The following is a 24,650-nucleotide window of genomic DNA, read 5'->3' as shown; positions in this document are numbered from 1 at the left end:
TAATAGCTGCTGCTGCTAGTCTGGAGGAGCTTGTTTGAAAAAGGTTTGGGGGAAGGGTGAGGCAGAAGCTGTGTTAAATAGGCAGCGTTTGTGTGAGGAAGTGTTTCTACCCGTGAGCGGTTGCCACAGGAGATTCAAGAATTAATCCCCCAAAATGTAGGCTGTATTTGACAAACTGGTGCATTTTAAGGATTAACTATATTCTTAAATAGGGTTGTATAGGTTATAGAATTTACTCGCTTTCTGAAATCTGAAAAGTGAAACGTGGAGGCACGGAGCTAGAAGAAAATTAATTTCATTAGCCTGTCTGTAGCTCATTTAAGTCAGATAGTGGCATTTTTCATTCTCGTTTAGTATGTGAAATATTATAACTTCCTCTGACTGCGTTTTAATTCAGTCGTTTTGATATTAGACTTTTTTTCGTTGCACTTTAAGCTTAGTTTGTTTATTTTATGAGGATGCATTCATTTTATTTGCTGAGACCTGAAAAGTAATAAAAATTAAAAGTTCTTAAGATGCCAGGGTTCAACCTCGTCTGTCCTTTCACACTTTGCAAATAATAAATTGTTCACAATATTTGTTTCATGAAATTAAGATTTAATTATGTAATTTCCTGTCTCAAAATGTGTCAAAATTCACAAACATAAAGTGGTAGAATATAGTTTTCTTCTAAGCTTCGTGCACGTTAAATAAATCCGATTTGTTCAATATTTGTTGTTTCATCTTTATTAGATATCCGATTTGGATCTTGGATATGTACTTTGAGAACGTATGGGGAGAATCAAAGTTCTAGTGATCAATAAATGGCCACTAGATGTCAGGCATATGCAAACATGTTATTGGGAGAGCTGGGAAACTTCTCCAAAACTTGTATAACAACTGCTTGAGATGGCGAAATAACACTGAACAACCTCTCCCACTAGAGGTCATGGCAAAACGTGGGTTTTTTCAATAAAAAACCCACTAATATTAGAATCAAAGTCTTTGTATTCAAAATTGTATATTTTTTTCCCTCGAGTCAGTTCTGCTACTACATCTCGGATAGAAACTTTCTTACAGATATCAGCTTTTTTTTTTTTTTTTTTTTTTTTCCTTTCCTAACAACACAATTAACTTATTCAGGACAATACACAGAAGTTTAATCCCTGATGGGAACACCCATTGCTTCTCGCAACACAACATAACACGGCCCACCCATTTTTCTCTGACTTGAACTCCATTGTTCCAAAGTTAATGTCAGCCATTACCACGGGTGCTTTGGCTCTCTCTGGCTCCCATCAGGCCGTCAGGGCTCGTCTGTTCCAAGAATAGATGGATTGCCCCGTAAACGTGGCAGAACTGAGTTGGATGAGGGGAACTGCATTTAGTTCCAGCTTTCTATGTATTTTCTATTTGTGGAACTGGCCTTTGTTTTTCACTACGGTGCTGGTGGAATGTTTATTTATACTTTTAAATATCAGAATTCTGTTTTTTTTTTCCTCCCTCAGTTTCTCCATTTCTCCCAGTGGAGTATTTTGTTCCTACCTCCTTGCATGTGCTCCTGCTGTCAGTACTCTCAGGAAATCAGGTCCACACCATTGCTTAATCTTGCAAGTTGCATATTATTTTTTGCTATTCACTTGCAGCATGAGTTTTTTTTATATTTTCAGATGTCTTCTGCCATTTTCCTCTACAGCTAAATAATTATCTTTATCACCCCATTTCTTAAATTATCAGTTTTTTCTCACCTTTTGCCTTTTTAACCCTGTTGTTAGACAAATGAACTGACTCTTACATAACAGGATGTGTTTGAGCCAGACGGCTTTTATTCACGCTGCAAACCTCCATGTGTCTAACTTGTTTTTAACAGTGCAGTTTTGTGTGGTTTCTGTCCTTACTTATAAACAGTTATCCAGATAGCATGGGAAAACCATGCCAGATGGCATACAGTTCAGTGTTTGGAGTTCACATCTGAAGTTGTCCCGAATGCATGTGAAACGGGCCCCAAAGTTCCGAATGCATATAAAGCCACAAAACCCTGCAGCGTCTGACACGTGCTCTTTGCAGTTTGATGACCAATATCACACCTAATAAAGCCGTCAGTTTGGCTTTCCTCCAGAACGGTGACGACAACGATAAAAGGCTTGAATGTTTGAGAACCGTGTCAGAGGGAAGTGTAATGTTGCAGGTCTTCAGATTATCGTCACACGGAAACAGTTCTCGTCGTAGTTACCAGAATTCTGTGAATTTTCTTCAGTTTTAGCAAGTAAATGGTAGTTGAACAATTAGTCTCTGTCCCACTCTCATGATATTTCAAAGGGATCTCGACACAAAGGAATTAAAATAAATTAAAAACTTAAACTGTTACTTTGTTCTTTAATGTATTCAAAATGTGTACTTTAACTGGGAGTCAACACACTCATAAAAGTACACAACAGACACATAGCTGTGTCCAGCATATTGAAGACCTGAACAAAAACATAATGAAAAATAACCCACACCAAGCAAAGAATTAAATTAATAAAACACAAGCCAGGCAAATGTTATGTAACTTGAATAAACATATTCAAGTTACAGGGCAACCAGCTGCTTTCAGGACTCACCTAATGGGTATAATTTCATCTTAGTAAAAATACACATGTACTATAAAAACCCCAGAAATCTCTTTGAGGACATTTATGAACTTACAACATCATGAAGATCAGGAAACACACCAATGCTACATATCAAGAGTTTAATTACTTTTGTAGAAAAAAACAACAACTTGACATTCTCACAAAATACATAAAATGAAATGATCAGTTTCCCAGTGTTTGAGTAACTTTGTTTTTTTACAAAACAGTTTTACTTTTTTTTTGGGGGGGGGTGGGGGGGGGTAATTTGTTGGATGGCTATCTTGTACAATTGTATCAATGTTTTTTGAAAGAATTCTGAGTTTTGCTGCTTAAGCTTAGATAAAAACAAAATAATTCAGAAAGGAATATTCTGAGACAGTCATGTGACCTAGACATAGCCTGTAGAGAACAATAGGGTGGTAAAAGTAGCCATACAACAAAATTTATTTTTAAACAAATAGGCCATTCTCTGTGGAGCAGTACTGCAATGACACAATGTGTGCAGGGTTAGATGAAATCCTACTTCCATCAGGGGAGAAGTGGAGGTGGCAGAGAAAAATACATACCGTGGAGTTCATGTGGACAACAGACTGGACTGAAGACCCAATAGTGAAGCGTCTACAAGAAAAGACGAAGCAGGCCGTACCTTTTGAGGAAGTCAAGATCCTTCAAGACTTGCACCAAGAAGCTACATAAAAAAGAAAGTATTTTTGAATAAAATTCTATTAAATTGAACTGCCATTGATCATCTGTTTTGGTTTATGCTTAATAAAAATCATACTAATATCTCTGCACAGTGCTCCAACTGTTTGACCTTATCTCTTTGCACCACTGCTATTGTGTCGTCTGCTAATTTACAATCCGTTTTTCTCACGCATCTCATCTGTTTGCAGTGTGAACCGCAGTGGACCGGGCACCCAACCCTGAGGGGTCCCAGTAAGGAATTATTGTGGTTTCACAGTAGCAAAGTTCAGAATCAAGAGACAAGAAGCAGTGTTCAGACTAAAAGAAAAGTGTCAAAGCAACCTTTAGTCGTCAGTGATGTGCTTTCTCAGCATTAGTGTGCTGTTTTTTTTCTTTCACCGCATGTAGATGACTAGTTTTCTGTAGTTTTGTGGGAACAGGTTGTGCAGTGAAAGGTCAAATAATTTTATAATCTGCTCTCACAAAGAACCTATTCTGTATCATTCACACACACATGCATATATGTGCTCTCATTTCCTGTGAGGCTTTGACAGCCTTTGGTATTTGAACAGATGTGGGCAGACTAAGTGTGGGTATATCTCCCCTCCTTTCTGACCCGAAGGTGCACTTCCTGCTCCGAAAGCTAACACCCAGAGAGAACAATCATAGTCTGTACCTTCTGAACACACACACACACACACAGTGTGCCCAAACACCGGCAGTCAATGTCGCATATTGGGCCGCTATGTGCAAGCCATAAACACACGCTAAAACAATCTTTTACAAAGGAGTTACTGTGTGTAAATCTTTCATGAGGTGGAAGTCGGAGGGAATCAGAATTACTCTCCCAAGATGCTCACCTCACATTTCATTATGTAATATTCTTTTTTTATTAGCTATCTGTGGGTCTTCTGTTGTGCTTTGTGGTTTTGAACTCAAATATAGAGACAAAAACACCTCAAGTGTGTGCTCATATTTATGTTGGCTTTTGTTAAATGTCAAGGGAAGTTCTTAGTGGCTGACATGGTTCAGCTCGCTTCTACCTTAAACAGAAGCAAATTGTACTGTGCCGGCCAAGAGAGTAAAGAAAACTGAAGCAAGGGAGGCGGCACCGATTTGAAAAAAACACCTAGCCAGGTCAAAGAAGCTTTCTCCCTCCTCCTGATTAACAAATGTGCTGCTGAAATCACTACGACATGCTATTGAGTCAATGAAGAGTCAGCTATATGAATGGCCTAGTCAAAACATTTTCCTTGAGATTTTTTTAGTTTTGTAAAGCCATTTTGCCCCCCAAAATTCAGAATCAGTAACTACATCAAAAAAGGGCATTCTACAAAGTATTGACACATGGTGGACACAGGCATTTGTATGCCACACTTTAAGATTTTGTTTTCAAGATATTTCTATAATATATAACAATAAGGGATATTTTTATTGCTTAAATTTTATATTAAATGTATTGAACTTCAAAGTTGTAATGTGAAACAATGTGAGATGTTAAATCCTAACGTTTTTCTCCATAAATGATTCCACGTGTTTGTGTTTTGAGGATGGAAAGGGTAAAGAGAATAATATAAGCAAGCACACCTGAGGTTACAGCATGTGGATTGGTGGCCCCCAGAAAGAGTGTGAGCCGAGCAGACATGAAAAAAAAACTTTGAAAGAAAACAACATATAATGCAAAAGATAAGTTTGATAATGGAGACAAAAACAAAGACGAATATGAAAGAATGAAAGAAAACCACAAGCAGCAGGAAAATAACAGAGAGGTCATGGACTGTAAAATAAAACTGGCAGTTGAGGGAATTTAAATGTCTGGTCCAACAACAACAGCAGGGTAAAAAAAAATTAACAGCATAAAGATATTAGCAGAAGAAGAAGCAGGGGGGAAAATGGCTGCAGCAGGATACAGGCCGATCTTGGAAGAAGACTTGTTAGAGACTACAGAGGAACGGATCAAAGGGATGTTCCTGGCATTGCTTTCAGTCTCATGAAAGCAGATGTAACTTTTCAGTAAGAGAAAAAACATCTTGTTTCTTAATGTGAATTAAGCAACTGTGCACATTTCTTTTTCAACCTGTTGTGTTAGTCAGAGAGCAAATGTCTGTCAAAACCAAACTTAAATGCTGGAGCCTCAAAGGCGACACGCTACATCACAGGAGGAACCAATATTCTGCTTCTTTAACTGATTTAACTGCCTTATTTTCCAGTGTTTCGCTAATTGCCACTGGTTTATTGGATCTTCAAGTTCAACTTCAAATTAAGGCAGTTTCAAACAGTTGTAGCAAAGTATTTCTATAAAATGCTTAAGACATTATTTATAAAAGGCAGAACGTTGACAGGAAAATGGCTGATTCCATTAAGTGCTTTCAAATTCAGATTATTGAAGTCAGTTATTCAAGTATTTCACACTTGTTTAATTTACTAATTAAGAATCCATTTTTGTATCACATCGTGTTTTTTTGCGTGTTCACCTGGTGTTTCAGTTGTGTCATTTTATCAGTTGTGTTACACTATTCTGTCTTTCTTGCAAATTTTCTGATCTCATTTGTTAAAATACTTTGCAGTTTCTCAAATGTAGGATAAGTTAGCTTGAATGTTGCTTGAATGGTGAAATTATTCAGCTGACTGCTTTTCATATTTTGTTCAAATAATAATGTCAAAACATTAAAAAAAATACAGTGTACTTCTTGGATAACAGACTATTTTTCTGTGGTTAAGCACGCTCAGATTAATTGCATTGTGAAACATTCCTCCACAAACACTCTAATAAAGTCTCCAACAATAAAACAAGGCTGTATACAGCTCAGCTGAAGGCTATGTTAATGACATTAACAGAGTGTTTGCTAGAAGAAGCTGATTTATACAGACGATGCTCGTGTGTTTGCACATGCTTGAGTGCATGAGAGAATGAAAAGTAGATTACCGTGACATCACTGTTTTCCACAGGAAATCATGTTTCCAAAACCCTGGTTTTTCACTCATGGTCTACCTCATACGCGACCTTTTTCTCTGACTATACTCTCTTCCCTGTGAATATTGTTGCACAGTAGATCATGTATCTCAGATTTCTTGGGCTCGGTCAGCAGAGAAGATGATGGAAAGTTTTCTTTTTTTATGTGCATAAATAACACGACCCCCTTCAGACTTATTCCTATCCCCAGTAAAGATGTGTAAATACTTCATACTGATAAAGCTTTTTTTTTTTTTTTTGAAGTGTTAGAATTGAACATCAAATACAAAAAAAAAATTATTAATTAAAAAAAAACAACTTTTAAGTCCTTAAAAGAATTTGGACTCTAATAAAATACTTTCTGTGAAATAAATGTTGCGTAAAACATTTCAAGTTTATTATGTAATACTTGATGTGCTTATCATACAAAGTACTTCTCAGTCCAACTTTCCTCATTATGGAAAGTTATTGTTGTCATGACGTTTTGAAGGCGGGGTCTCGGGAAAGAGCAGGAGTTTCTTAAAGCAACAATTTCAATGCATCAAATTGCAACATCAAATTTCTAAGTAATGTTTGACATATATTTCTCATTTTTATAACAACTAAAGGTAACATAGTTACTTAATTGTGCTATAAAATGACACTACGTGCCTGGAAAATACATAACGCTGCCCCTTTAACATCTGCCAGATGGCTGAAAATAGGTTTCTAATAGGTCTTTCAGTACAACATGGTCCTCTGGTTCATCGGACATAAAACCAATATCTTTCTGTGGTCAGCCAAATCCTCAAGTTCCTAACCCTAAAAGATTCCTCCCCTTGTCTGTCTTTTCTTGAAACATGTAAAATCGTACAGGTAACGCCTATTACTGTTATATGGGTGAAAGAAACTTTGTTTTTGCACATAAACTCTTTTTCTACACTCATCAGGACTCCTGCTTGGACAAGGAAAAAAGCACACCAATAATATAGTTCACAACATATTACGTTCATATGCAACAGCAATTTGAAAACAAATGAGTTTTATGTTTTGTATTTTTTTTACATTTTCACCAGGGGCATCAATGAGTGTGGAAGGGACATTAATAGAGGAATATAGCATTTATTTTTCTCTTTTTTTTGTTATTTTTGCAGAAGTGATGGGAGAAAATGTAGAGGATATGCATTTCATATTCCTGACATTGTTTTTGTAACTCTTACACAAACAGCAGAGACATGAAAACATCAAACTGATCTGTGACTGATGGTCCAATAACGTCTAGTTGAAACAAACCCTGGATATCGGTCATTTGTGTATGAAGCTGATGTGTGAAATGGAACCTGCAATCACCTGACCATGTAATGAATGCTTAGTTCATCCTAGTAACACTTGAATAATATCTGGTTACTTTGTGCAGCTGATTCAGGGGTTTTCTTCTCTGTGAAAGATGAGCTCTGGGTGAGACATGGCAGATGGTGGTGGAAAGTAAAACAGAGGGGAAGGGAGGGTGGAGCAAATTCAGCTAAACGAGTGGCGTGCTGTCCTGTAGTTCCTGACACAGCAACTGATTGAACAGTTAAGTGTCTCCAGAGTGGCAACTGAGGAGAATCCCAAAGGAAAACCAGATGTATCCTAGTTGGGTGGAAAAAAACAACCAAATAACAAACAGTGGGAACAAGGAAAATAATGTTACAGTGGGATTGCTACATGATTACTGATGTTATTTTAATCAAATCCATTTTATTTTATTGCACTTTCTTAGTTTTGTCCATACTTTTTTGATTTATGGACTTTTTTTTCCTTTGTGATAAAAAAAAAAGATTACAAGATTTAGACAGTTTCCTTTAGACTGTATAGCATTTTAACTACACAATATCAATAAATCTCAACAAAACTTGCATATTCATATTTTAACCCTTTATCTTTGTATTGCATTTGATAATCTAAAGATTTTACACAAAAACCTTTTGCATACTGTATAAAATGTTATAAGTTGGTGAAAAAAAACCCATTAAATGCTTTACAATCTTTCCATGTTTGTCTGCAACTCATTGTTATAGCACTTCCTCCATTAATGACAGATTTTTTTTAATATATGCATTTGCATCTTCTCAATACAATATTAGTAGCAGAGATTATTTAGAAAGGACAGTTTTTATATGCCAGGGGTTGCCTGCTGTGTGCAGCTCCCTCACTGTGAGCAGAGTTAGGCTGTAAAACAGTATTCCTGTAATTATCCTTGGGTTTGCTGTGTGTGTGTGTGGTCTTCTTGCTGTTAGATAAAATAGCTAAATCAAAAGCAACACAGCACTCTGCCTGAAATAATGTACTGCTTCGTGAGAGTAACTTGCAAATTTTTCTTGCTGACCTTGATTTGCAGTGAGGGAGGACAGTTGATCGATAAATAAGTTTTTATATAAAGTAGTCTTTTGGAGTGTTTTTTCTAGAATAAGGGGTTATTCTCAGTCTCAGTCATTTCCGGTGTGATGATGACTTCATAAGTTATTGTGGCTGTTACATTTGTTCTGATAAAATCTTCTACCTTCATTCTTTTGTCTCTCTTTCTATTAGCTGGTGAGCACATCTTCATGAAATTTTATTCAGACCGTCTATGTCAGGTTCACTTTTATTCTATGTTTATGGAATCCATATTGGTACAACGCCGTAGTTCTTATCTTAAAAGGCAGTCAGTCACACTCCCATGTTCCCAAATCTTGAGAAAGCTCGTACAAGGCCGGATGAATAAATTTAGATGGAAAGTCAGGTTTCTGTCTGTCTGGACTCTCAGAAACCAAATGCGCATACGGGAAACTAAGCTAGGAAGGATGCATGAGTTTTTCTCTGTAAATATTTACAGTTCTGCTATATAACATGATTGTTGTAGCCAAAAAGAGTTGTTTGGGTCAAACAGACTTCCAAGCCAAACCCCAAACTCGGCTAACCTAATCAGATTTCCTTTCTAATTAAATCTACGTTTGCTATGAGTTGCTCTGGGACAAAGGTTTGCCTTGCTTGGATGCCTTCAGTAAGATGTGCAACAATATGAACTGGTTCCTGGGGAATCTAAAGTGGTTTAGCACAATCCAAAGGATAAATTACAATAATATTTCATTTGTGTCCCTTAAGTGGGACTGAACACATATTTAGAACCATATTTTGGGCTTTCTGGAGGTTGTATAAAGGTTTTTCGGTGTGATTGACTGTCTCAGAGGTATGGGTTTTGTTGGCTTAGCCTCTTAAGACCGAGTTGTGAGATACTGAAAAGGAGCAGTGCTGCTGCAATGAAAATAAAGAAGGGCGACGAGACAAAAGGTACAGTCTCAAAGGTATTCCTTATTGAAATGACTGTTGGAACAGGAACAACACTGTAACCCCATGTTTACCTCTTTAGTCTGTGTGTGGAAATGGAAATAAATCGGTCAGTTGCTACAATATTGATGGAAAACTTTACATGTACCATTGAAAGCTAATTTTAACAGAGAACTATGAAGACATACTCCTACTTCCTTCCTCTTCTCTAATAAAGACCTCACACTTGCAAACACACATGCAAAAGAATGAGTGACATTCTCATCTTCACTTTGTCAGTGGGTGTTCTGACCGGGTTGACCTCTTATTGAAGCAAAGAGCAAAATGTCACTACTTTGATGTATCGGCAAAGCCCCTCCTCTGCTTGCGCATGTCTGTGTGTAAAAATTTATGTCTGCCAAACTATTGAACTACTTGTAGATATTCTTACCAATTTTGGGGTACCACAGAAAAACATGACTACATGACTCCTGAGTCAACCCCCAGACTGACTAGTCTAGACTTGGTCTCTATAGAATCAATCTGTTTGAACAATAGAGATCAAGGATGCTACAAACAGACTGTACTCATATGTCCATGCTTCAAAAGAAGATAGAAGATTCTTCTGCATTCTAATAAGTTGTTGGCCCAATCAAGAACCTACAAGCCAGAAACTCCCAAATCCTTAAAAAAAGCAAGAAGGCCTTCTGTTCAGGCACGTGAGATTAGTTGTGATACCATTTTAGGTACTGCTGGCAGTCAACCCGGGTTAGTGCAATTGACTGGACCGCCCTGGAGCATTTTTATCCCGTCTGAAACACTGCAGGGAAGGAAAATCTCTCAGCGGCTGTTTGATCAAGCAATCTTATACAAGTAATACGTTTCTTGAATCCTCAAATATGTTCTATTTTGTTTACTTTTCTATGCATCAGTTTGACTTTTGCATATTATTTTACCCAATATATTGCATTTAGGTGGGATTTTAATTAAAACATTGCTGAATGCTACACATCTAAAGCAACGCAACACTTACTTGCAGGGCTTGGTTAATAGGTTTAAACTGTATGTTTAGCTGGGTAAGATTATTTATGTAGTTCACTGATCAACTCAAGTGACATCAGATATCAAATATTTATTTTTCAGCCGGGCCAATTCATTCTGCCATCTTACATAGAACTTGTCAAATTTGACTTTTGGAGAATAAGAACAACAATATCTTGTTGTATATAGTGATGCTGAAACAAATATGAAACACTGGGGAAAGTGGAATAAGTGAAAACCTGTAATAAAGTGACTGAATTAGAAGAGAGCTGAAATGTTGCTTTGTTGAAACAGACAAGGGTTTCTTTTACCTCTTTGGGCAGGGATCATTTCCTCTTCCTCGTCTTCCTCCTCCTCCCTTCTTCTCACACTCCCATAATTTCTCTTTTATATCTGTCGGCTCCTTAAACCTTGTTTTTTTGTGCCATCTGCCATCTATTGACTTCAAGTCTTCCTGTGTCTGTCAGCATTTTGATAGGCTGACTCCATTTAGTTTGCTGGCATGCATGCAGACAATCTAAACTTAAGTCAATGGGCTCTCTGTCAGATTTGTGTGGGTCGGTTAGATGTTCTGAGGTCGGTTCAACTTCAAAGCTGAAACTGGAGTCTTTCCACCGTCTGCAACTTCTCTCTTCATCTCATTAACTGTACGGCAGGGGACACATATATTTACCTGTCCACAGCCACTACAAAGAAGCAGGGGAGGACTTGGTGAAAAATATATTGAAATGCAAACAAATACTGTAGGAAGATGCAAAGAGGTGGAGGATAAACCAAAATTTAAATCCAAGAGAGGGTCAGACTAGAATTAAATAGAGAAGATGAAAGAGTAGTGTAACATGAGAAAAAAAGCCAGCCTTTCATTAAATTTCCCATAGAATAAACAGGGTGTTGCCAGTCAAGCCCTAAGTAATTTTATTTTTGCAGCAAGAATCTCACTACTTCTATGTTGCTATGCAGCCAAATGAAACATATCTTGTGAGGCAAAATCATTTCTCCTGATGGGAGACGAAGCAAAATGATGGATAGTATTTGAATCATTCATCCTGAGCATCTGTGGCAGAACTAACCTTAATGTTTACACATATTCTTAATCCAATTTGACCGGGTTTGAACAATTTTGCAAAAAAAAAAAAAAAAAATGTCCAAAAACGTTATGCTCTAAATGTGAATATCTAGCAGGGACATACCCCAAACGGATTAGCAGCCACACATTTTAGATTGTTTTTTTCTTGTAAAAAGAAAAACTGAACGGCTCTACCATTTTCCTTCCTTATCGTAACCCTGCAGTCCTTTGTGACGGCGTGTCGCAGTGAAATACATGTTTTCGCTGCGATTTTACAACGTGTGAAAAAGTTCAAGAGGTGTGACTACTTTTTTCCAGCTGTTTCTGTGCAGTGTACGCGCAGTCGAGTGTCTGCAAAGTACATTTTTAAGGGCCAATTTTCGACACACATTATCAGAGAACTGCAGAAGTCAGCAGACAAACACAATGGGAGGCAGATACACATCCACCCGTCTGCTAGTAAAACAGCTGCTCTTTGTCCAAGCTTGTGTGTGTTTTCGTGAGCGCTTTTTTTTTTCTGAAGGAAAGGTTTATAAAATAGTACTTGGTCTGTACTTGAAATATAGAGTGCTTTTAGTCTTTCAGTATGTCTCTTAAAGCACACAGATCTGTTTTTATTTTTGAATTTATTTACTCTGACACAAACCAGAGAGAAGAGAGTGAAATGAAAGGCTGAAAACTGGAGGATTAGAGCCTCATCCAACCGCAGTGCCTAAACCTTTTCTCTTCATCGCAAAAAATGTTTAGAGGAAAAATAAATAAATAAGAAATACATTTAAACAGAAAAAAATGTGGAGCTCCTTGTTAAGTCTTTTTTATTATCCTTTTAAGTGACAAATACATATTTCAAATTTTAAGCTGCGTCTTCACTATCAGAGCTGGTAGGAAATGTTCACATCAAATGACAAAAACAAAATAGAGCCACTTTGCCAATTAAAGCAAAAGAAAGACGAAGTGAAAAAGAAACACAGACAGAACAGTAAGTACCATGTGGAGTGTGAGAATTGCCACAACTATACCACAGAGCGGTACGCTCGTTGCTCACATGCTACCAAACCACAAGGCTTTTTGCCACAGATTGCCACAGAACTGCTCCGTGTGTCTTGGTGTGCAGTCTATCCAGTTTTACTGAAACAGTGACCACATGTAAACCCTTTGATTTTATTGCTAAAACCCTGTTTTGGCTAAGTTAGGGGCTAATTTTCTTTCCCAGGCAGGTGAAGTCTGGGCCACAAGGCCTCCCAGTCGTGTGTCAATCATTAGTGATGCTGCTAAAAGCCTGTGTATTTGGAAGTTTCACCAGAAATAGAAGCATAATTGTGTGCTTTTGCAAGTGAGCCGATGTGACGTTTTGAAGTATTTTATTTTTAAGTAAATAGCTTAAAAGTATAACGTAAGTTCAAATTTCTTGTAAAGATTTGTGCAAAAGTATAAAAATAATTTGTACTTTTCCTGATTTAGTGATGCGAAGATGCAAAAATCCTTCGTCTTTTCCCATAGAGCAGGCTTCTCCTCAGTTTTTTGGCACATTAGCTTTATATGGCATAAAATATTCTGTGAAGTCTTTCCTTGGTTTTGAAAAAGTATTTCATAACCTTCTATTTTGGCGAGATTTCCCTTCTAAATGTGTCCGTCTGAAAAGAATTTATGACCCAAACTGATGTTTTCCTGGGTTTTCTGGGCTCTCCAGCATGTGCTAGTTGGACATCACTAAGATGACACTTGAAAAGGCTCATCCAATCAGTTTTTTAGATTTTGCGACTCCACATATCCTCACAAAAAGAAATTATCAGCAGACGGGAAGAGCTTACACAATATTTCCAAGAAGTGACTAATCCCATGTTCTGACAAAGCATGGTGACCTTCATAAGGGATCTGAAGAATGTTGTGTGAAAGTCTGCGTTAGACTGAAACAGCTGAGTTGCATTAAACCAAATGTTCAGCAGAGAACAATTTATCTCCTTTTGGGAGTGCAGGTGGAAGCTGCACTCCCAATAGAGAAAAGTTAGGAATACCATCAATATTTATTTATTTATTTATTACAATTGAAGCTTGGGAAAAAGGAAACATTTAGTAAGAAAATAAAAAAAATCTGTTGCATATCGAGTTATTCACTCAGAGCAACATTCATGCAAAAACCACAAATTAGATGTTATAACATAGAAATCTAAAGCAGTGTAAAAAATGTCCAGTTTGGTGGAACGGGAGAAAATTGGGAAAGTCTGGAACTACTTCCAGTTTTTTTTTTTTAATTACTGAAAAATTAAGGGAAACATACAGTGTAAGGTGAGCTAGCAGGATAGGGTGGGGTAGAAAAGAGTGGAAGCACATTTTAGGGAGAGACAGGAAGGAAAAAGGAGGGTTTGCTTAAAAAAAAAAAAGTAGAGCCAGCAGGACAGAAGGCAACAGACAGGGAAGAAGACAGGAAGGAAAAGAAGGAAAAGACCTTTAAAAGATGGGAACACTGCTGAGAGACAGAGAAAAGGTGGGGGAGGGATGCAGAAGAAGGTGGGCGGGGGAAGGGGTCTGCATCTGCTCTCTGAAGACGGCAGTTGTAGGTAATTGATTCCTGATGTGAACCTGAGCTCAGCTCTCCAAATAAAAGGCCTTTCTATCAGCTGTAATGGCTTTTCCATGCCACACTGCTCTAGTGGGGGCTACGTTAGAACCTTTGCCTGGCAATAAGGAGAAAAACAGAAAAAAAAACCAGCCGCTCTCATTGGCATGATTAGCATCTTGCTCTGATGACGTTATCGAACACGGTGGTAACTAAGTAAATGGTCGAAGCGTTACTTCAGATACGGCTGTGCAACAACATACAGCTGCTACGACGCAGCACTGATGGATTCTGCAGGTTTTGTTGCTATGTTTGGTGTTTTGTAGCAAAGTATTGTTTGGGAAAGTTTATTATGTCATCAGAAAAGATGGATGGAAGGAATGTCAAGTTTGTTTGTTTGCGGATGGCCTGTGGGAATGATCCAAAGGAAAAACAAGTCACAAAAACTAACAAACCTGCAGTTTTTTTTCTGTCCTGATTTATCAGTATCTCTATAGGAATATGCCTGTACTGTGATGCCTCTACATTACACCAATAATTATATATTTTCATGTTGACAAAATTTGTAATCATGTTATATTTTGATAGCATTCTTGTTTTATGCTTCGCATGTAAAATCTGTTAGGATAAATAAAATAAAATATTTGAATTGAAGTCTAGCTTACCGTTTTGATTCCGGCAAGGGCTGGGAAGGCTATATTCTGAAATAGTTAAAAAGGAAATGGCTAAGCGTGTGTGAACATTACACACACACTAAAGTGAAGTGACCCCGAAGCCACAATGAAAGTTTGAGCCACAAACACCAGACCCCACTGACCTTACTGACTCGATAACAAACAGCTGTCATGCCAGCAGCCTGTGTGTGTGTGTTTCAGTGTGTGCAGCAGTGTGCATTCACACGTGGTTAAGTGCTTGGGTTCTTCGCTGTGAACGCAAATTGATTAATGAATAAGATGCACATATACGCACATTTATGTTTTTGGATTGAAGAGAGTCGAAAAAAAATGATCATGTGATAAAGATGCTATCAGAATAAATGATACAGTTGTTATAACCTTTTTTTTTGTGATGAAAAATGTCCAAAAGAAATCATTTTAAAACATTTAACGTATGGTGTGACATTTAATTTAGTGTTATACAATGACATTTATGCAAGTGGAGATTCTGAATCTTCCAAATAATAATGCAAAATGGCACAAAACTGATAGACTGTCCCTGTCATGATTCGTGTTTCTATGTATTTATTTTAAGGTTTTTCTGTGTTCAGTTTCTGTCCTGAGTCTCTGTTGTTTCTGCTTCCCAGGTGTGTCTCATTCCTTGATTACCCTCCCTGTGTATTTAGTCCCACCTGTTGTCTTTGCCTCTTGTCGGATCCTCATCGTGTGTCATTTGTCGTCTGTCTGCCTGCCATCACAGTCGTACTGTAAAGTCCTGTGTTGGTATAGCTCTCGTTTTCAGTCTTCAGTTTGTTTTCAGTTGCTACCGGTATTTAGCTGTGTGCTATTCTCTCTGCCTTGCTGCCTGATCTGGACTGTTTTGAGCATCTTCATTAAATTCATCATTTTCTTCTACAACCTGGGTCTCTGCGTCTCTCCTCACCACCTCTCAACCACCACATCTGACATCCCGTTTATTTTATGTTTTTAGAATATAATGTGCTCATGTAAAATAAAAATGTAAAGTCTAAAGAGAAAGATACGCTTTGAGTCAGTAGTGAAATCTATAAGATGAAAAACAGAGAACATTAGAAAGACGGCACATATTTTAAAGCACAGCTAGCATGTGTTGAACATTCTTTTTACTCTTCGGCGTTGCCATGGCAGTCTTGGCAAACTCTAACTGGTTTCAGGCTCATCTTTACTTGGTTTTAGGGAAATACTTGATATTTTTACAGGGCTTCATTTTAGCAGGGGTGTGAACACATTGGGGAGCCGTGGTAGGTTTATGATAACAATGCAATAAAATTAACCGAGTTGGAAAAACCAAAAGGGCTTTCATGTAAATTTTTTTATCCGTTTTGTGGTTCATAGATTCCAGTCCACAACAGCTTTAGTTGGCCTTTTTTTCTTTCACAGTGACACAAAGGAGATGAAAATAATAAAGGAAAACCGTTACAACACCATCTAAATTTTCAGTACAACACGAGAAGTAGGTCCACTGACGGCCATTTGAGCTGCAACCTAAATCTTGAATAAAATAAAATAAAATAAAATAGTTCCTAAGGCAAACACAGAAAGATGGAAAAGATTAGCCAACAGATAAATCACGCCACAACAAATCAGCTATGGCAAAAGGAAATTATTAATGTCATGTTTGCATTGCTTCCAAGTCCTTTGAGAGCAGAGCTTCTACCCACAAGTCCTCTCCGTCAAGAACTGTAAATTATTTATTCTGTTGCTTAGAATAAAAAATATGAAGAACAATAAAAGACTCCCGATACGCGTGTTGCTCAATAAACCTTCATTTGGAATCAAGCATGAGGTCATAAACCACATTAGACATAATGATGATGACATTGGCTCTTTGTTCTTCTGGACTTATTACCCACCGCTTTCCATAACCAAACACATGCATGATAGCTCAAATTCACAATTTTTTTTCAGTTCTGGCGCAGCGTTTTGTTTACATTGTGATGTCATCCACCCCGCTGCTCCTGAGTTGTTTATGTACCCCCACACCCCTCCTCCTTTTTCCCTCCATTTCACCCAAACTAACCCCCTCTGCTCTTTGAGACAGAAACTCAACTCTCTTTCCAAACCTCTGAGCCTCTGTGTCTTTTTTCATCTCTCGCTGGTCTAGACTTATTTATACTCTGTATGCTTTTGCTTTGAGTTATCTCACAGTCAGTACGGTGTCAGTGTGTCATGTTAATTAATACCTGCCTTTTAAAGCACACAGTTACGACCTTACTTATCTCTGAGAACTGCAGTGGGGTTATGATGATCAGAACTGTAGCTAAATGCAAGGAAGAGACCTTTATCTAATATAAATACACTGAAAATGTCAACTGCTTATGTGTGTAGCTAAATGTCACAAAGAGAGAGGAAGACAGAGAATGAGTACCTTTTTAAGACATTATGTTTGTGTGAGCAACACACAGTGAGCTAAAAAAATGTATTAATAATCACAAATGTCTCTATTTTACTATACTGGGACTTTATTTAAAAAGCCAATGCAAAGGGGTGCAAAAAACAATTCCTTTGACAGAAGAAAAATCTGAAAACTGTGGTGTGGCTTAATATTTAGCCCAGCTAGGCTAATACTTTTGAAACAATGTTTTTCTGTGATAAAATTAAGTCTGTTCCATCTCAAAATATTGTCTGTTCTCCTGCTGTAAGGTAAACCTTGAACCTGTCCCAAGTCATTTTTGGCTTTTCTTCCAGGATTGTCCCATATTTAGTTCCATCCATCTTCCTGTTAACTTTGATTAAATTAAAAAAATAAATTAAAAGTTGTGCCATTGTGTCATCCTCTCTATGTTTGGGTGATGAAATAAATTTGAGATTTTCAGGCTTAGCAATGAAATCAACTGGTTGCACTGGATTTTGTTTTGTTTTTTTAGGGACATCTTTAAAACATTTTAAAGCCAGTGGATTATTAAAAATATGGTTCAAAAGTAAGAGCTGAACAAACATTTCCTTAAAAGCACCTGCACCTCTACACTAGACCGGGAAATTGTTTAAGAAGAGTTTTTTTACTGAAAATTTGCAAGACTAGGACAAAAGGAAAGCTTGAAATCCCCCCGCCACCCCCAAATAAAAAAAAAAAAAAAAAAACATAGGGTAAATGTCCATACACAAAAGTAGCATTTTGTAATACAAAATGATGCAACAAGACATAACTCAGTAAAAAAAAAAAAAAAAAAAAAAAGCCGCTGAGCTCCAGTCAAGAAGAGACAGCAAAGTTCCTGCAGTGCTGAGGCAACGGGACTACATTTCCAACAGTCTTTCTTCCTGGTCTAGTGTTTACTAGGTGATTTAGTGAACCTTACATAATGGCTTGTTTTTCCACCATCTGCTCAAACTGAGGGTTAATGCCCAATGGCCCTTACTATTTATCACGAGCTGCAATAGGAAGCTAAAGACAAGAAAACTGTATCTTCTCGATAAAACATGTTTTAGCTATTTTGTTTTTTTTAGACCTAAAGTATTGGCAGTATCTCACAAAGTGCAGTTGGTGGTTTTGAGTAACAAATAGCACAGAGTCATTCATAAACATCGTCTATCTCAATTGACGTCCACTGGAGCTCCTAGTGGAGTAAAAGAGGCTATGTGGGGATATTTTTTTCATGTTGAGATTTATATCAGCAAGTCAAACTGAATCAAATAAGGATCTGGACTCTACCTTGATTTTTTTTTTTGTAGAAAACTATCACAGACAAATCATCTCAAACAAACTACAGTGTATGTATTATTGGGCTTGTATAAAAACTCCAGTTTCCTTTTTTTTTTTTTTTTTTTGGCGTAACAGGGATCATTTTCTTCAAGGAAATGAATCTCCTTCTTCGAGGCGTACAACTGTTCTCTTAGATTCTTGAAATTAGGGTGGTTTTATTTACTACCAACACCTCTATAAATGTTACCAGATGCTGCAAATGTCAGTGGGTGTGCCGCCTTAGAAACAATGCATGTAGTTGGGGCTACTGATCCATGTGTCTGCAGAAGAATGCCCGGCTTCCTCGATAACTATTTTAACCACAGTCTAATGTAAACGGTCTTCATTACTGACGCTGTTCTCGCACAAAACTCGGTGTCCATCAAATTTTACACAGTGTGGCGTCTGTTAGGTCTAGACTAGCAGTCGTTTGGGAGTGGCTAATTTTAAAGATCTCAAAATGGTGGAAGGAAGTAACATAAGCCTTCCATGTCCTCAGCTGTAGAGCTTATGTTCCAGAAACCAAGACGGCATGTTAGTTCACTCCCAGCGCAGGCATGACAGAAGGCCAGCAGCAGTTTCTCGTTCAGATCGTTTTTCCTCAGGACACGCAGAAAATGTATCACTTGCTGGACTTCAACAAAGGCCTTGGTGTTGTGGGACCGGTAGAGGCTGGCCGAGACGAGAGTGCCCGGGAATCTGAGGTTATGACAGTTTCCAAATGCTCTCCGGTTTCAAGGAAGGGTTGTGGTGTTGTCTCTTCTTTCTGAAGTCTGTGGTAAATTATTTTGTTGTATGAATAAGATTCAGGTTGTTTTCTGGTCGCCAGACGAAAGGTTTTTCCTCCTTAAGCCCTTGGACCATCTAATCTCAGAGATGAAGCTAAACCCTGTGGTATCTGTTGATGGCTGTGTTTGTGTGTGTTGAACATCAACGATAGCCAAAGTAAATACAAGATTTCAAATGATGATTTTATTGATAAAAACTACCAAAACCCCAATGTAAAAAAAAGAAAAAAAAGTTCTGTATTAGGAAACCCAGCCAAGTGAATTGAGTGACAGACTTCTTAGAAATCCCCACCCCAATCAGTTAGCGACAGTAATCGGTGGATTTCATCAGGTGATTAACTTTGAGAAATTTCCTCATTCTAAGCAAACACTGCAGTATGAATTTCAAGCTTCCTGTGTGAGATTAGTATTCTGCAAAAAAGATTCATCTGATTTCAAGACAATGTTTATATTTATAACGAGTACAAACTATAGGATGTGTAATGCAACTGTTATTTGTGTAGTCTAACGTTATTTTGTTTTATTTGTATCTTTCAGGAACCAAATTTAAAATGTTCTAAATGTTGATGTCCTAATGTTTAATTTTGCAGAACACATTTACCATGCATACGCAAACTCGACATTCCTCATTTAAAAGAAGTCATTAATAATCAACTTCTGCTTCACAGTATTTCTGGGAGGTAGCTGGGTCATAATAATTTCAGATAAAAAAAAAAAAAGTAACATTTGTACAGGAGCACAGCTTAGCATACATAGGCCTGCAGCAGTGTGAGCATGGGCTTCCACTAGCACAGTAGGTGGGATTATTCTGTGGCCAACACATAGATGTTTGCCTTTCATTGTGGGACACCATGGTTTAAATTTGGTCTGTTAGACTCGTGTGAAATAGAGGGGCTTCTGTAACAACACAAGCCCAAATGCAGCACAGTGGTTATGGAAGTATTTCTACAAATCACTCAAAGCAAACAAATCCCCCCGCCGCCTCCCCTCCTGAAAGCCCCATCATCACTGACTTCTTTGTGGTTGCTGTCATTCCTCTGCAAACCTTGGCTGCACTTCACTACTCTTAAAGTGACTTTGCAGGGGATGCCATCCAATTTTTGGTGTTCACGTTTGATGAAATGTATTGTGATGTATCTTTTCATAAACCGCATTTTGCCATTTTCACTATGCAAACTTCTCTAGGTTTTGAGCCAAACCACAAAGGAATACAAGAGAAGATGAAGGCCACAAACTGAAGTCACACTGAGCTTTGGGCCGAGTTCAGAGAGATTTAGATTCTAACAATAGCATTTCTGTCAAATGGAGTGATCTCTGTACTTTTATACCTCACTCAGAAGGCTTACAAAATGAATACTATGGTATTCAATAAAGTCCTGAGAAAAACAAAGTACACCCTACTTATTACATCAAACTTAAGACTGAAAGAAGCAGCCAGGTGCTGTTAAATAAATGCACTTTTATTACCTACCATCAGAAGATGTGACTAGGTTCGTGCGAACACAATGCTATGAAGGAAAGACATCAGCAATGACTTTTGAGAAGCAATGATAAACTTACCAGTATATAGACAGTAGCCATGTTTGTAGGTAGAGTTAGAAAAAAAATAATTAAGAGACATTCTCACATATAATATTAAATACCAAATATGTGTTTCCCATTTCTCTGTTAAGGTGCAGTCTTGTTGCCTGAAACTGTATAAAATGTAAATATTATGAAAGCAATTTAAATGCAATGTCTTCCAATACAGAGAGCTTCTCACAAGGCTTGACTGCTGATTGCCATGTTGTCAAGAAAAAAAAATGCAGCAAATCAACACTTCATACTAAATATTTAGCGCAGTGGAGGATGTATGGTCATCCTCTGATACTCGTAATGCTCATGCAAAAACGTTGGTTGGTTTAGTCCTAACACCTCACTAAGTGTTCACAGATGGTGTGAATTGTGCAGACATAGCTGTTCTTCTGCCAAAAACTCTGAGATCTCCACATGTGAAAGTTTTACTTTCAGAGACAGCAGCACCAAGTCCAGGCTGAAGGACACTTTATAAAACAATAATAAAAATGTTAATTTGTCAGTTTGTCCCTGTGTAAGTCTCATGGTTGCTTTTCATCTCTTCCTCACTCCACCCCTCTTAGCCCTCTTCCTGTCTTTTTTTCTTTACAAGTTGCTGACAAAATGTGTTTCCAATTAGGCAGGGAGAAGAGAACGACTCAGATATTCTCTTGGTAGCCGGGCTTTTACATATTTGACAACGTCTATGCACTTGTTGCTTATGTCTTCACTTGTGTTAACTTGAAACAGATTTACAACAAACTCTCTCTTTTGTCGACCTGAAAAGGGCAAACGAAAAGATGTTTTACACAAAATAAAGGTGCGCAACGATCCTCAGCTGTGGCATCTTTTAATACCCTGTGCAAGTGCGTTTATGTGACGTCACACCCCTTCTCGTGCTCTGTGTATCAGTGTGTATGTCATGTGCGTGTGCGGGTGTGCGTGTGTTTGTGTGTGGCAGTCGTTCAGTGAGGAAAGGAGAGAGACGCGCCAGCACAGAGAGGCACGGAGCCGGAGCGGAGAGCATCAAGTCGACTGCATTTGGGGAAAATCCTAAGCCAGCGTAGGAATCAAGAAAAGTAACAAAAAAAATACTAACAACTCTAATGTACCGATAGGACGCGTTAGACTGGGGACTGTGTTGGTATTTGGACATAAAATGAAAGGTTTACCTGTCTCTTTATTGGATTTGGAGTCCTATTTGCGGCGGCTTTGACAGAGGAGTTGCGCATGCAGAGTGGGCTTTCGAATCGAACTTGACTTGGACATCCAGGATCCCTAAAACGACCTTAGAAAACCCGCTGGACATCATCAAACTGTAAGCATTAATGTTCAGTATCTAAGATGAATTTACAGTTGATGCATAAAGTGCGGAAAACTGTTTTTATTTTTTCTCTTTCTGCATTTGAAACTATTCCATCTTCTTTCGCACACCCTGCATGAATAATGTAGGCATCTGTAGATAATCAAAGCATACCTGCCACGTAGACGCAGCGAGGCCGTGTGCGGTTCAGATAAGGGTTTTTAATGCCGCCGGCAGGTACTTGATGGGCGAACCGTTATTTTAGCACGGGATATGGTGTGCCACAGCGAGTGAGGCACTTTTGAGGACTTGTTGCGCCAGAACATGGTTCTTCCTCAAGCCTCTGGGAGTAGAACAGCACTTGAATGAGGGAGAAAGCTGAGGGAGGAAAAGAAAACCGAGTTCTGGGACTTTAAAAAAAAGTTTACATCTGTCTGTGTTTTTTTTTTTTGTTTTTTTTTTTGTGCAGACAGGAATTTCTTTCAAACATATTTTCTCAGTTTCCTCCTCTGCTAAATGCACGAGCCATCCCGGAGTTGTAAAAATATGTTGTTCCCCTCAACATTCAGCATTAGTTAGCCAAGAGGAAACCCTTAGTGGTGGGCTGAAAAAATCACAGAAACACAATAGCCATGCCAGAAACATCGCTAAACTCTTTCTTGTGGTGCTGGGACCCTCTTTAATGCTGTCAACTGTTTGTGGGAGTTAGAAAACCCCCAACCGAGCCGTGAAATTTAACCATTTTAAATTTAAAACCATTACAGTCAGTTGGAATTGCAGCACAGCTAAAACTGACAGACATTTCTTTGAAGTCGAGATAAAGAACTCAAGATGTATGAGCCGGCAAGGAAAGCTGGCCAGGATGTAGATAACTAGAGCTTCTTTCTAGATCAGTCATAGTGTAGTAATGAAACCCTTTATTTAGGAAAGAAAGAAATGCTGTGTTGGATCCCGTTTCCCCTGCCTCAGTAAAGGTGATGGATACATTATGGACAGCAACAACAATCATGCAGGCTGTGGTGTTTGAACAATGCTTTGTTGGTACCAAGAGGCTCAGAGTGCCAACAAAGTATCTATTACACCACCACGCCCTCTACCACTGATGCAACGCAAGGTGGAATACAATTAAATTTTTTTTTTAAATTAAATTGTTTCTGTTGTTCTGATGAGCCTGTTCCACTGTAGCCTTAGTTTCCTGTTCTTATCTGTCAGGAGTGGCACTCGGTGTGGTCTCCGGCTGCTGTCGGTCATCTGCTTCCAAGTACGACATGTAGTGCATTCTGAGGTGGTGGTCTGCATACCTCGGTTGTGACAAGTGGTTATTTGAAACTTTTTTTTTTCTTTCTTTTTAAACCAATCTCCCCAATTCTCTTTTATCTCTGATTTTAATGAGGTATTTTAGTAAACACAACTGTTAGCAAATTTACCATTTTTGGACCATTCTGTAAAACCGAGAGATGGTTGCGTGTGGAAAGTCCCAGTAAATATATAATTTCTAAACTTCTCAGATCACCAACAACCAACCCTCATTCAAAGTAAATTTATTCCCTTTTTTTCATAATTCTGATGCTCTTTTTTTTCTTTTCTTTTTCCTTCTTTTTACTTTAGCAAATTATCTATACTATGTGTAGATGTACCAAGTTGGATTCACGTGTCTGACTAATTGGGTATTTTTTCTAAGAAGCCATTGAACAAACCCAATAAATACACTGTTGAGTGAATATCATTGATCCTCTTCTTACATTAGAGTGGAAAAAGGTTTAAAAAAAAAAGCATGGTTACTCAGAAGCCAGTAGAGTGTTTAGATGTGATCAGTAAATGCACGTCATACACGTCATATATTAAGATGATAACATCAGTAGCATGAAAACACACTAGAAACTTATGCTTGATGGTGAAGTTTGATTGCATATTGGTGAGGAAAGGGAAAAAAACAGTTGTCAAACTATGGGAATTCAGGTCAATATAAATGTGCATTTTCCACACAAGAGACTGAACATTTTTGCATAACACAGAAAAGCAAAGGCTAGATGAATGAAAAACAGTTCTGTAGAAAAAAGATCTGCAGGCAATTGTTTTCCCAGCAGGAGTTTGTCTTGCTGTTGTGGAGTTGTCATATATCATTTTAAATTAGCACGCACGGAATGCACAGATGTTTGCAGAACTATCCATGACTAAATGTCCGAATTAATAAAGCTATGGGAGCATCTGCAAAACTCTGTAAGTCCACATAGAGGGATGCAAGAAATGTGTTTGTATGTGATATCCCATTGTTTGATATTTCAAGATGTGATGTGAATTACAACCATGTCTCACCTTTGGTTAACAATTTGCCTGGTCATGCATTCCAGAAACAACCAATTGCCATATGTTCTTGCTGGAAACCTGAGGATTCTCAACCTTGATGCAACAGAAATATGTTTTCCTCATTCTGAAGAATTAGTTTCCAATAGCGCCAGTAACTTCTGA

At 38.0% G+C, this 24,650-nt stretch overlaps 1 protein-coding gene across 1 annotated transcript in view; it reads left to right on the top strand.

The window, feature by feature from the left end:
• Positions 1-21,471: 21,471 nt before the first annotated feature.
• Positions 21,472-24,650, top strand: part of lpar1 (lysophosphatidic acid receptor 1) — a 33,524-nt gene continuing 30,345 nt past the window's right edge. Inside the window, exon 1 of the mRNA XM_014993420.2 lies at positions 21,472-22,196. The gene's annotated coding sequence lies outside the window, so the exon portion shown is untranslated. The remainder of the gene's footprint in view (positions 22,197-24,650) is intronic.

This window comes from Poecilia mexicana, unplaced genomic scaffold (assembly GCF_051168715.1).
Source record: "Poecilia mexicana isolate PSO_F unplaced genomic scaffold, ASM5116871v1 scaffold_12, whole genome shotgun sequence".
NCBI classification, from domain to species: domain Eukaryota; kingdom Metazoa; phylum Chordata; class Actinopteri; order Cyprinodontiformes; family Poeciliidae; genus Poecilia; species Poecilia mexicana.
Note: the sequence above shows the minus strand (reverse complement) of the source record. Positions and strands in the feature narration are given on the sequence as shown.